Here is a 14945-nt window from a genome sequence, read left to right as displayed (position 1 = left end):
GTCAATAATTAATTACATACTGAAAAACGGGATGAAAGACAATACCTGTAATTATCCCCTATGCCTTATAAGGTGGGGCGCTATATTGGTAATACAATAAAACAAACAGATTTCATATACATAAAGTAAGACTGCTAAAAAAGCTAAATTGGATGTGTGAGTGGCACTTCCGCCACACATCCGGTGTCCGGGTAGCGCTACTGCGCATGCGCCCGCGTCTCGTTCATAGAAATGCCAGAGGTCCGAGAGAAGTACTCTTCTGCGCTACTGCGCATGCGCCTGTGACGTCCGGGATCTCTAGTTGTTAAGGCGACGTCTTCAGACTGTGTCCTGCGTCTGTATTCTCCGTTAGATTAACTACACAGTTCTTATTGCGGCGGCCATTTTGATGTAGACTGCTGGTCCTTTCATATGCTCAGGACTTGCGGTGGCCATTTTCTAAGCGCTTTTTCTTATGGCAATATAGAATAGGAAAAAAAGATACGTAAATAGACTTATAAAGACAAGCTGTATTACTGGCATATGCGATTCATATGTTAAGGTGACTGGTCAGCGGGCATTAATCATTTCCAGGTATTAACCACATTAAATACAGGATATCCAAGGTGTGGATAATGAAAGTGACAAGTGCACTAATTATATGGAAATTGAGCGTTTTTAAAGTGACAGGTGCACAAAGTGATAAGTGCACAAAGTGAGCAGTGCTTTATGATTTATTTAAATAATCAATTAGTGTATTGAAGGTGATAATTTATAAATAATTCAAGGGTACCAACTTAATTATAAATTGACTTTATTTAGTGAATAGCTAGTCGCTAAGAATGACATACAGTGTTTTAAGTATTATAATAATATACAATGTTTAAGAAAAATATTAATAATAATCTACCTAGTGATATGTAACTCTACCTCGGATACCGCAATATATTATATTATATATGTAACAACGACCACAGTTCACCGGCCTAAACTACAGCACTGAATTTTCCCGGGTGGTCTCCCATCCCGGTACTAGTCCAGCCCAACACTGCTTAGCTTCCAAGATCGGACGAGATTGGGCGTATACCAGTAATGTGGTGTGACTGTAGCAGCGTGAACAGGTCAGATGCAAAAACTTCCGAATCAGTGGTTCTCAAGGGAGGGTATTCTAAAGTGATGGTGCTTGGTGAGAATTAAGTAGAATTAAAAGGGTGATGCAGGGATGGCGGCGAATAAAAAGATAAAAAGATATGACCTTATAAAAATGGGGCAATTTCATAACTTTCATTAAAACCGTCTGGATGCATGGTTTTTAGTTCAAATATCCAGAACATTTCTCTTTGTGAAAGTTTATTGGCTAAGTCGCCTCCTCTGGGGCCCAGTCTCACGTGTTCGATTGCCTTGAAAGTAAGTCCTTCTGGGTTGGCATCATGATGAGTCTGGAAGTGTTTGTAAATCGCATGGGTATCCACTTTGTTCTTAATGTTCCTACTATGCTCTTGTATACGTAGTTTGAGAATTCGTTTCGTTTTGCCCACATATTTTAAGTGGCAAGGACATTCCAGCAGATAGATCACCGAAGTTGTATTACAGTTTGTGAAATCTTTAATTTTGTATTCCTTACTGGTATCAGAGTTCGTGAAACTTTTCCTGTTTGGGTGTACATGTTTACATATGTTGCATTTGCCGCACTTATATGTTCCTTTGCACTTAGGTCCTGATGGGTTCTGGTCATTTTTTGCGGTTAGAAGACTGGGTGCGAGAATGTCCTTCAAGTTTCTGGATTTCTTGAAGATTAATGCAGGACGTGGGGGGAGAATCTCTTTAAGTATTGGATCCATTAAAAGGATATTCCAATGATCGTTCAATGATTTTCTTATTTTTGGTTCATGTTGGCTGAAGGTGGTTATAAAGGCTGTAGAGTTATTCTTTTCATTTGGTGCTGTTTTATACTGCAGGAGTTCCTCTCTGTTTGTGTTTTGAATTCTTGATGTTGCTTGTTGTAGTATATTTTGGGGGTAATCTTTTTCTTCGAACCTTTTCTTATATACTTCCAGTTGTTTTGTACACTCATCCTCCTTACTGCAGTTCCTCTTTATCCTGTGGAACTGGGAGTAAGGGATATTTTCTTTCCACTTCCGTTGGTGGTTGCTTTTAAAATGTAAATAACTGTTGGTGTCCACTGTTTTGACAAAATTGAGTGTGTTTACTGACTTATTTTCCCCTTGTAGTATGAGGTCCAGGAATTCAATTTGATTTCTGTTGAAATTTGATGTGAATTTTAGGTTCAGCTGGTTACCTCCTATGTATTTCAAGAATTCTTCAAAGGTTTCTTCCGTGCCTTCCCAAACAATTAAAATGTCATCTATATAACGTTTATAAAATTTGACATTATTTTTAAAAACGTGATTGGTGTGGATAAAACGTCTCTCCCAGCTCCCCATAAAAAGATTCGCAAAGCTCGGAGCAAAAGTTGTCCCCATTGCGGTCCCGCATTTTTGTAAAAAGAACTGGTCTAAAAATTTAAAATAATTGTGACTTAAAATGAATTTCATTGCATCACATATGAAGGTTTTGTGGTTCGGATCCAGTTCGGTATCTTCTTCAAGGAATTCTTTGCACGCGTTTATTCCCATCTCATGATCTATACAAGTGTAAAGGGACTGGACATCAATGGTTGCCCAGTTAAAGGAATCGTCCCATTCAAAATTCTTTAAAAGGTTTAAAACTGTAGTGGTGTCCTTTAAAAATGCCGGTAATTCTCTTACATATTTACTCAGGAATATGTCCACATACTCAGAGAGTCCGGATGTGAGGGAGTCAATGCCTGCCACAATAGGGCGACCCGGTGGGTTATCTAGAGTCTTGTGTATCTTCGGCAGGAAGTAAAAGATGGGGGTAATGGGATTGGTCTTCATCAAGAACTGGTACTCATCTTTTGTGATAGTGTTGCTCCGAAGGCCCTGTAGGACTAAAGTGCGTAGTTCATCGGTAAAAGTTTCCGTGGGGTCCTTCTTGAGTGCCGTGTATGAAGATGCGTCCCCCAAGAGTCTCTTGGCTTCTTTCTCATAATTTTCACGGTCCATAATGACCAACCCCCCCCCTTTATCAGCGGGTTTGAGGACTAATTCCTTGTTATCTTTGAGTGTTTTGAGTGCTTCCCTCTCCTTGTTAGATAAGTTCTTCTGTTGTATCGGTTGTATATCATTTTCACATAAGTCCTTTTTAACGAGATCAAAGAAGATGTTGATGTGGTTACCCTTGGATTCGATCGGATAATACTTTGAAGTGGGTTTCAACCCTGATTTGGACCTATTATCGTAGTTACTTATTGCCGCGTTTTCTTTTTTCGCAAAATGTCTCTTGAGTGTTAGTTTTCTGACAAACTTGTTCAGGTCTATGTAAGTTTCAAATTTGTTCATTCCGCCAGTTGGTGCGAAGTTGAGTCCCTTGCTTAGTAGTGACGCTTCCGCTGTTGTCAGGTCATGTTTCGAAAGGTTAAAAATCCCTTTAGGTTGTGCCGTTATTGTAGGTTTCTTTTCTTGAGGTCTCGCAATGGGGACAACTTTTGCTCCGAGCTTTGCGAATCTTTTTATGGGGAGCTGGGAGAGACGTTTTATCCACACCAATCACGTTTTTAAAAATAATGTCAAATTTTATAAACGTTATATAGATGACATTTTAATTGTTTGGGAAGGCACGGAAGAAACCTTTGAAGAATTCTTGAAATACATAGGAGGTAACCAGCTGAACCTAAAATTCACATCAAATTTCAACAGAAATCAAATTGAATTCCTGGACCTCATACTACAAGGGGAAAATAAGTCAGTAAACACACTCAATTTTGTCAAAACAGTGGACACCAACAGTTATTTACATTTTAAAAGCAACCACCAACGGAAGTGGAAAGAAAATATCCCTTACTCCCAGTTCCACAGGATAAAGAGGAACTGCAGTAAGGAGGATGAGTGTACAAAACAACTGGAAGTATATAAGAAAAGGTTCGAAGAAAAAGATTACCCCCAAAATATACTACAACAAGCAACATCAAGAATTCAAAACACAAACAGAGAGGAACTCCTGCAGTATAAAACAGCACCAAATGAAAAGAATAACTCTACAGCCTTTATAACCACCTTCAGCCAACATGAACCAAAAATAAGAAAATCATTGAACGATCATTGGAATATCCTTTTAATGGATCCAATACTTAAAGAGATTCTCCCCCCACGTCCTGCATTAATCTTCAAGAAATCCAGAAACTTGAAGGACATTCTCGCACCCAGTCTTCTAACCGCAAAAAATGACCAGAACCCATCAGGACCTAAGTGCAAAGGAACATATAAGTGCGGCAAATGCAACATATGTAAACATGTACACCCAAACAGGAAAAGTTTCACGAACTCTGATACCAGTAAGGAATACAAAATTAAAGATTTCACAAACTGTAATACAACTTCGGTGATCTATCTGCTGGAATGTCCTTGCCACTTAAAATATGTGGGCAAAACGAAACGAATTCTCAAACTACGTATACAAGAGCATAGTAGGAACATTAAGAACAAAGTGGATACCCATGCGATTTACAAACACTTCCAGACTCATCATGATGCCAACCCAGAAGGACTTACTTTCAAGGCAATCGAACACGTGAGACTGGGCCCCAGAGGAGGCGACTTAGCCAATAAACTTTCACAAAGAGAAATGTTCTGGATATTTGAACTAAAAACCATGCATCCAGACGGTTTTAATGAAAGTTATGAAATTGCCCCATTTTTATAAGGTCATATCTTTTTATCTTTTTATTCGCCGCCATCCCTGCATCACCCTTTTAATTCTATTTAATTCTCACCAAGCACCATCACTTTAGAATACCCTCCCTTGAGAACCACTGATTCGGAAGTTTTTGCATCTGACCTGTTCACGCTGCTACAGTCACACCACATTACTGGTATACGCCCAATCTCGTCCGATCTTGGAAGCTAAGCAGTGTTGGGCTGGACTAGTACCGGGATGGGAGACCACCCGGGAAAATTCAGTGCTGTAGTTTAGGCCGGTGAACTGTGGTCGTTGTTACATATATAATATAATATATTGCGGTATCCGAGGGAGAGTTACATATCACTAGGTAGATTATTATTAATATTTTTCTTAAACACTGTATATTATTATAATACTTAAAACACTGTATGTCATTCTTAGCGACTAGCTATTCACTAAATAAAGTCAATTTATAATTAAGTTGGTACCCTTGAATTATTTATAAATTATCACCTTCAATACACTAATTGATTATTTAAATAAATCATAAAGCACTGCTCACTTTGTGCACTTATCACTTTGTGCACCTGTCACTTTAAAAACGCTCAATTTCCATATAATTAGTGCACTTGTCACTTTCATTATCCACACCTTGGATATCCTGTATTTAATGTGGTTAATACCTGGAAATGATTAATGCCCGCTGACCAGTCACCTTAACATATGAATCGCATATGCCAGTAATACAGCTTGTCTTTATAAGTCTATTTACGTATCTTTTTTTCCTATTCTATATTGCCATAAGAAAAAGCGCTTAGAAAATGGCCACCGCAAGTCCTGAGCATATGAAAGGACCAGCAGTCTACATCAAAATGGCCGCCGCAATAAGAACTGTGTAGTTAATCTAACGGAGAATACAGACGCAGGACACAGTCTGAAGACGTCGCCTTAACAACTAGAGATCCCGGACGTCACAGGCGCATGCGCAGTAGCGCAGAAGAGTACTTCTCTCGGACCTCTGGCATTTCTATGAACGAGACGCGGGCGCATGCGCAGTAGCGCTACCCGGACACCGGATGTGTGGCGGAAGTGCCACTCACACATCCAATTTAGCTTTTTTAGCAGTCTTACTTTATGTATATGAAATCTGTTTGTTTTTTTGTATTACCAATATAGCGCCCCACCTTATAAGGCATAGGGGATAATTACAGGTATTGTCTTTCATCCCGTTTTTCAGTATGTAATTAATTATTGACAGGAAGTGATGTCACTCTAGAAACAGGATATGTATCAGTATAAATATAGGTCTGGCCTCAGTCTACTTGCACCCCTTGATAAAGTCAGAAGGACGAAACGCGTTGGGACTCACTAGCCCTCCTGTCTCATCTCTATAAGTTAAGCTACTCTTTTTTATCTCACTTTATACGATTTTTGGTTAGAATATATTTTTTAATTTTTTAATTGTCTATATATATTTTTTAAAGGAACATGCTGTCTACTTTGTTTAAATAAATGTATATGTTTTTATACGCACCTCTTGACATTTTTTATCCATAGTAGAAACTTTTTTTATTGATTTTTTTATTGATATTTTCATTTACCGTGTTTAGACCACCTTTATAAGATATTTTATTTGGCTTCCTAAAGTGCGGACCAGCACACTTAGTATTTACTATTTTTAGAGCAATCAGTCGCCGCATCTTCATTTATTAAATGCACACCTTTTACTCCAAGTAACTTACCATTACTTTTACCCTTGAAGATTGGCTGACACCCCTGAATTGAAGGGGATATTGCCTATTGATACCTGGTGCCTGGACTGAGGGTACACAAGTGGCGCCACTCATTCTTTGTTTACATAAATTCTGGTACTACTTGCGTGGCTGCCTGGTGAACTCCCTCTCCAGTTAAAGTATGTTTGGGATAAACGAACGTACAAATAAAAGAAATGACTGGTGTCAGAGAATATTTAATGAAACCAAACATATGGTGGAAACTGAAAACACGAATGACCTAGATGACAAATTCTGGGCTATGGAAAAACTTTTGGCGAAAGAAATGAAAACATGGTGGGACATTAAGGGACTGGAACAGTACATCTCTGTCAACAGAGTACCCAGAGGCCTTAGGATCACAAAACAACCCACATTCGGTAACACGGATAACACATTCGTGGAGAAATGGGACGCTATCCTACACACATGTTCACTCAACTTGATGCAACTACTAGTTGAGGAAAAAAAGAAAATGTTACAGACACTCGAGGAAGAAATTAGATCTAAAGAAACCAACTTGAACACATACAAAGACAAGGTGAACTTTAAAGAAAATGAAATAGTACTTAACAAGAAGATAGAGCGAATGGAGGAGGAAGTAATAAGAAATAAAGAAAAGAAATTTGCAAGAGACAAGAGCGACTACGACCAAGGAAAAATCAAAAATTGGAGTAGATTTACAGACAACTCCCGACAAGCGAGGAATGACACAAGAAAATACCACACCAACTACAACAGACCATCAAGATCCCACAATCAGAATTACGGATCTCCACATACACCGACCATCAGACTGCAGAATAGGTTCACACCTCTTCAGAGATTAAGATCTACAGGTGAACAGGAGAATTTTTTATCATCGGACACAGCCACCCGAGTCAGAGAAAACCTAAGAACGAATCTGAAAGAGAACATCAAACATGCATCACCACTCAAACGAAGACTAACAGACGAAGAGGCAAACGGAGCGGAAGGAGGAAGAGACCTCAAGAAAAGAAACCTACAATAACGGCACAACCTAAAGGGATTTTTAACCTTTCGAAACATGACCTGACAACAGCGGAAGCATCACTACTAAGCAAGGGACTCAACTTCGCACCAACTGGCGGAATGAACAAATTTGAAACTTACATAGACCTGAACAAGTTTGTCAGAAAACTAACACTCAAGAGACATTTTGCGAAAAAAGAAAACGCGGCAATAAGTAACTACGATAATAGGTCCAAATCAGGGTTGAAACCCACTTCAAAGTATTATCCGATCGAATCCAAGGGTAACCACATCAACATCTTCTTTGATCTCGTTAAAAAGGACTTATGTGAAAATGATATACAACCGATACAACAGAAGAACTTATCTAACAAGGAGAGGGAAGCACTCAAAACACTCAAAGATAACAAGGAATTAGTCCTCAAACCCGCTGATAAAGGGGGGGGGGGTTGGTCATTATGGACCGTGAAAATTATGAGAAAGAAGCCAAGAGACTCTTGGGGGACGCATCTTCATACACGGCACTCAAGAAGGACCCCACGGAAACTTTTACCGACGAACTACGCACTTTAGTCCTACAGGGCCTTCGGAGCAACACTATCACAAAAGATGAGTACCAGTTCTTGATGAAGACCAATCCCATTACCCCCATCTTTTACTTCCTGCCGAAGATACACAAGACTCTAGATAACCCACCGGGTCGCCCTATTGTGGCAGGCATTGACTCCCTCACATCCGGACTCTCTGAGTATGTGGACATATTCCTGAGTAAATATGTAAGAGAATTACCGGCATTTTTAAAGGACACCACTACAGTTTTAAACCTTTTAAAGAATTTTGAATGGGACGATTCCTTTAACTGGGCAACCATTGATGTCCAGTCCCTTTACACTTGTATAGATCATGAGATGGGAATAAACGCGTGCAAAGAATTCCTTGAAGAAGATACCGAACTGGATCCGAACCACAAAACCTTCATATGTGATGCAATGAAATTCATTTTAAGTCACAATTATTTTAAATTTTTAGACCAGTTCTTTTTACAAAAATGCGGGACCGCAATGGGGACAACTTTTGCTCCGAGCTTTGCGAATCTTTTTATGGGGAGCTGGGAGAGACGTTTTATCCACACCAATCACGTTTTTAAAAATAATGTCAAATTTTATAAACGTTATATAGATGACATTTTAATTGTTTGGGAAGGCACGGAAGAAACCTTTGAAGAATTCTTGAAATACATAGGAGGTAACCAGCTGAACCTAAAATTCACATCAAATTTCAACAGAAATCAAATTGAATTCCTGGACCTCATACTACAAGGGGAAAATAAGTCAGTAAACACACTCAATTTTGTCAAAACAGTGGACACCAACAGTTATTTACATTTTAAAAGCAACCACCAACGGAAGTGGAAAGAAAATATCCCTTACTCCCAGTTCCACAGGATAAAGAGGAACTGCAGTAAGGAGGATGAGTGTACAAAACAACTGGAAGTATATAAGAAAAGGTTCGAAGAAAAAGATTACCCCCAAAATATACTACAACAAGCAACATCAAGAATTCAAAACACAAACAGAGAGGAACTCCTGCAGTATAAAACAGCACCAAATGAAAAGAATAACTCTACAGCCTTTATAACCACCTTCAGCCAACATGAACCAAAAATAAGAAAATCATTGAACGATCATTGGAATATCCTTTTAATGGATCCAATACTTAAAGAGATTCTCCCCCCACGTCCTGCATTAATCTTCAAGAAATCCAGAAACTTGAAGGACATTCTCGCACCCAGTCTTCTAACCGCAAAAAATGACCAGAACCCATCAGGACCTAAGTGCAAAGGAACATATAAGTGCGGCAAATGCAACATATGTAAACATGTACACCCAAACAGGAAAAGTTTCACGAACTCTGATACCAGTAAGGAATACAAAATTAAAGATTTCACAAACTGTAATACAACTTCGGTGATCTATCTGCTGGAATGTCCTTGCCACTTAAAATATGTGGGCAAAACGAAACGAATTCTCAAACTACGTATACAAGAGCATAGTAGGAACATTAAGAACAAAGTGGATACCCATGCGATTTACAAACACTTCCAGACTCATCATGATGCCAACCCAGAAGGACTTACTTTCAAGGCAATCGAACACGTGAGACTGGGCCCCAGAGGAGGCGACTTAGCCAATAAACTTTCACAAAGAGAAATGTTCTGGATATTTGAACTAAAAACCATGCATCCAGACGGTTTTAATGAAAGTTATGAAATTGCCCCATTTTTATAAGGTCATATCTTTTTATCTTTTTATTCGCCGCCATCCCTGCATCACCCTTTTAATTCTATTTAATTCTCACCAAGCACCATCACTTTAGAATACCCTCCCTTGAGAACCACTGATTCGGAAGTTTTTGCATCTGACCTGTTCACGCTGCTACAGTCACACCACATTACTGGTATACGCCCAATCTCGTCCGATCTTGGAAGCTAAGCAGTGTTGGGCTGGACTAGTACCGGGATGGGAGACCACCCGGGAAAATTCAGTGCTGTAGTTTAGGCCGGTGAACTGTGGTCGTTGTTACATATATAATATAATATATTGCGGTATCCGAGGGAGAGTTACATATCACTAGGTAGATTATTATTAATATTTTTCTTAAACACTGTATATTATTATAATACTTAAAACACTGTATGTCATTCTTAGCGACTAGCTATTCACTAAATAAAGTCAATTTATAATTAAGTTGGTACCCTTGAATTATTTATAAATTATCACCTTCAATACACTAATTGATTATTTAAATAAATCATAAAGCACTGCTCACTTTGTGCACTTATCACTTTGTGCACCTGTCACTTTAAAAACGCTCAATTTCCATATAATTAGTGCACTTGTCACTTTCATTATCCACACCTTGGATATCCTGTATTTAATGTGGTTAATACCTGGAAATGATTAATGCCCGCTGACCAGTCACCTTAACATATGAATCGCATATGCCAGTAATACAGCTTGTCTTTATAAGTCTATTTACGTATCTCATCTTTTCTTCTCATCTTTTTTTCCTATTCTATATTGCCATAAGAAAAAGCGCTTAGAAAATGGCCACCGCAAGTCCTGAGCATATGAAAGGACCAGCAGTCTACATCAAAATGGCCGCCGCAATAAGAACTGTGTAGTTAATCTAACGGAGAATACAGACGCAGGACACAGTCTGAAGACGTCGCCTTAACAACTAGAGATCCCGGACGTCACAGGCGCATGCGCAGTAGCGCAGAAGAGTACTTCTCTCGGACCTCTGGCATTTCTATGAACGAGACGCGGGCGCATGCGCAGTAGCGCTACCCGGACACCGGATGTGTGGCGGAAGTGCCACTCACACATCCAATTTAGCTTTTTTAGCAGTCTTACTTTATGTATATGAAATCTGTTTGTTTTATTGTATTACCAATATAGCGCCCCACCTTATAAGGCATAGGGGATAATTACAGGTATTGTCTTTCATCCCGTTTTTCAGTATGTAATTAATTATTGACAGGAAGTGATGTCACTCTAGAAACAGGATATGTATCAGTATAAATATAGGTCTGGCCTCAGTCTACTTGCACCCCTTGATAAAGTCAGAAGGACGAAACGCGTTGGGACTCACTAGCCCTCCTGTCTCATCTCTATAAGTTAAGCTACTCTTTTTTATCTCACTTTATACGATTTTTGGTTAGAATATATTTTTTAATTTTTTAATTGTCTATATATATTTTTTAAAGGAACATGCTGTCTACTTTGTTTAAATAAATGTATATGTTTTTATACGCACCTCTTGACATTTTTTATCCATAGTAGAAACTTTTTTTATTGATTTTTTTATTGATATTTTCATTTACCGTGTTTAGACCACCTTTATAAGATATTTTATTTGGCTTCCTAAAGTGCGGACCAGCACACTTAGTATTTACTATTTTTAGAGCAATCAGTCGCCGCATCTTCATTTATTAAATGCATATATATATATATATATATATATATATATCACCACAATAGTGTCTCTAGCACCCTAAAAATGTAATGTCATACTAAAACAACTGTAATAATAAAATAATGAAAACACTTGTAGCTTCTTTTTTCTGAAGAGTATTATTCTTTTATTTTGAAAGAGCTGCAATCAGAAACCGACGCGTTTCATCGCCTTGAGTGACTTCATCAGGGGTTTAGCAATCTTTACAGCAATAAAATTAACTAGATTCAAATGATTATGGGTCAATCATATTGAGACTCCGAGTGCTAAGATCTGGCTGATGGTCGTTATGCCGGTGTGCTTATTCCAAAGAATTGGATGTTATACTTAAAAATATTTAAATTTATTCCAAATGTGTTGTTACTCAAAATGAATCTTCTGTTACCAGTGCTTTTAGAGGTAAGGAATAGCACCCTCCTATACAGAATTTTTACAGATCACCACTTCTTATTGGTGTAATAAAACAGTCCTCCAAAATGTCAAACAGAGGAAACAAGTATCCACTAGGTGTGCTTGCTCCTTGGAGTCCAGCCAGACGCATGTGAACTTCAAGTTTTCTTTATTGAGTAAACAGCAACGTTTCAATGCAACAGCATTATCATCAGGCTCCATAATGCTGTTGCATTGAAACATTGCTGTTTACTCAATAAAGAAAACTTGAAGTTCACATACGTCTGGAGTGCCGCGTCTATCCCCAAAGAAGTCTACATTTACCCCGACGAGGGCACCCGGCTAAGCAACCAAGTTCTGAGGTTGTGCCCGGCCCTGCAACAAGTAAATATATATATATATATATATATATATATACACAAGTAGTGTGGTCCCCGGCACTCCTGATGCCCCCACTGGAGGGGTTTCCTGCCCCGTTGCCTTCCCGGAGAAGGGGATGCCTCCTTGTAGATATCAGAATAACGGGCGGCACTCGGAGACTTTGAAAAACGTGAAGCAGTGAAGCTTTTTAATTGATCTACGTTTCGGAGCTCGTGGCTCCTTCGTCAGGATAACAAGCCAAGTGCAAAACATAATGAATTTAAACACAACTTACCGGCATGTCTCCTCCCCGCCGCGCTCCCGCACGTCCTCCGTCGCCGGAACTCTCCTGTGACCACTTCCGTCTTCCTCACTGGCTTCCGGCGGGTACTGGAGGTCCCTGGCGTCTTCAGTCGCTATGGTAACGCGGCGTCGTCAGAGCCTGCACTACAGAAAAAACATACAATATAGACATTGTTAAAAACCGTGTAAATTCATTATAAAAATATATCTGCAATCTGAGTGCTTCATTTTGGAGGCGTGCTGCGTGATAAATCGTTAAAAATGTGACCAACACAGTAAGACCATATATATATACATGGATGTAAAAGTGTGCTAATTTTATAAAGCGCAACTGACATACAAAAAAGGAAGTGCCCCATTGGGTACTGTGATTAAAAAGGAGCATCATCACCCTGCTTGTACAAGGGAGTCACTGTTGATACAGGTAGAAGCGCCAACAGGAGCAAAGACTCCCTTGTACAAGCAGGGTGATGATGCTCCTTTTTAATCACAGATTATGGGGCTACTTTTCGTTCTACACTTGTGTCACCAAGTACCCTTGTTTTGGGAAGGGGTTCTGTCCCTGTCCTTGAGGTGTTGGAGTTTTAAAACCTAGTAACTCCGGGTATTCCTCTTCACATTCTATTTGTGTAACAACTACCACAATTGTGGCTTCTTTGAAGTCCAAAATGATTTTCGAGTCATCTGTCTGTGTAGTAGTCTAAGTTGGGCACACACAATCTACCTTGATGTCCCTTTTATTAATTGGAATGTCGGCATCTCATTTGAGTTTTTAGCTTCCTCTGGGTCGATGGTCTGAAATGCCCTTAATGCCTCTTGCTAGCAAAGAGCGTAGTCTTTCATTGTCTATCCAGATTGTTTTTCCTTCCAAATAGCTTTATTTCCAATTCTGTAAGGCTTTTATAGATAGACTCTTCAATATTTATTCCACTTCCTTTTTAGGAGGCCACGATATCACTTCACAGAATGGCTGAACCCATTAGTTGTCCTATTAGGATTTGTCCTGCCATTCTCTCCAATGTTGCCATTCTCTCCAATGCTGCTAGTACGCACTCTGCTCCTCTTTCCTTTGTTTCTCTATGCACTACGTGACTCTCGTCACATCTGCCCTCCTTCTCTTTACGCCACCACATGCCATCCAATCAGGCCTTCCTCTGGCCTCACGTTCATGAGTTGTCAATCATAGAATTCCTAAAGTTCTGCCCCTCTAGGGAGTACTAGTCCCGGTGATACTGTTAACCCCATTTGTCCCGCTGTCTGTACTCAATATGTCTAAAGGGTGACACAGGTTATACCCTGTGAGGTGTTACCTATATACAAAAGCAGACAGTATTTGCCCTGCATGCAAAAAATAATAATATTTGTACCCATTTGTAACTTGTAATATGTTTAGTTCAGGTGCAACGTTAATTGCTTTTTATGCTTTGCTTTCAACTGAGAATCAACTCTATAATGGCTGCCACTGCTATGTGTATAGTTTAAAGGATCAATTTAAATTAATGGAAACATGTTATACTTTATAGCACAATATCAACATTTCTCAACATTTGTATGGCCATACTGGGCCATAAGTGGGGCAGAGATGTGGAATATACAGACATTTACTGAGTTCAAGATGAGCTTGTGGTTATAACCTCAATGTGTATCAGGCCAGAATGTTTTCACTTTTTGTGACCACATAAAATTACTGACCTGTTTTTTGATACATAGTTGATATTTCCATGCACAAATATTTCTACAAACATTTTCAGATTTGTTGAAAAGAACCCATTTTTATCCAGTGTGTTGCTACCAGTATTTTTGTACTAGTCAGGACAACACGGACGGTGTAATGGTTAGCATTACTTTCTCACAGCAATGAGGTCATGAGTTCAAATCCCACCCTGGCCTTAACTGTGCGGGTTTGTATATTCTCCCCATGTTTCCTCCAGGTACTCCACGGTAGGTTAATTGGCTCCCAACAAATGTATCCTATAATGTCAGTGTGTGTACATGTGATAGTGAATATAGATTGTAAGTATAGATTGGAAGTTCCACTGGGACATGGGGGATATTTGAGTTTTCAAATATTCTCTGTAGAGTGCTGCAGAATATGTATGCACTATATAAATAATAAATAAATGGGGTACTTATGTAATATCTGGGCGCCCGATTTTTCCATCGCATCGCATTTAATATATTGGCATACAATTCATGCAATGCGATTTTTCATTGTAAAGACCCGATTTTTAATTGTATAGTCACCCATGGGTGATTTCATACCCCCACTATCCAACTACGCATGGAGTTGATTTTATATAGTGTGGCGAGAGCAGCGAGCCACCTAGCCCGAAGCGTGGCAAGCACAGCGAGCCCCGCGAGGGGACTCAG

At 39.2% G+C, this 14945-nt stretch overlaps 3 pseudogenes; 2 read left to right on the top strand and 1 right to left on the bottom strand.

Moving 5' to 3' along the window:
* Positions 1-967: 967 nt before the first annotated feature.
* LOC146011506 (5S ribosomal RNA) lies at positions 968-1090 on the bottom strand (annotated as a pseudogene).
* Positions 1091-4906: 3816 nt separating this feature from the next.
* On the top strand, positions 4907-5029 carry LOC146011505 (5S ribosomal RNA; annotated as a pseudogene).
* Positions 5030-9938: 4909 nt separating this feature from the next.
* On the top strand, positions 9939-10061 carry LOC146011504 (5S ribosomal RNA; annotated as a pseudogene).
* Positions 10062-14945: the final 4884 nt, after the last annotated feature.

Source organism: Crinia signifera, chromosome 6 (assembly GCF_055691185.1).
Source record: "Crinia signifera chromosome 6, ASM5569118v1, whole genome shotgun sequence".
NCBI classification, from domain to species: domain Eukaryota; kingdom Metazoa; phylum Chordata; class Amphibia; order Anura; family Myobatrachidae; genus Crinia; species Crinia signifera.
The sequence above is the reverse complement of the archived record's forward strand: the minus strand, read 5'-3'. Positions and strand labels throughout refer to the sequence as shown.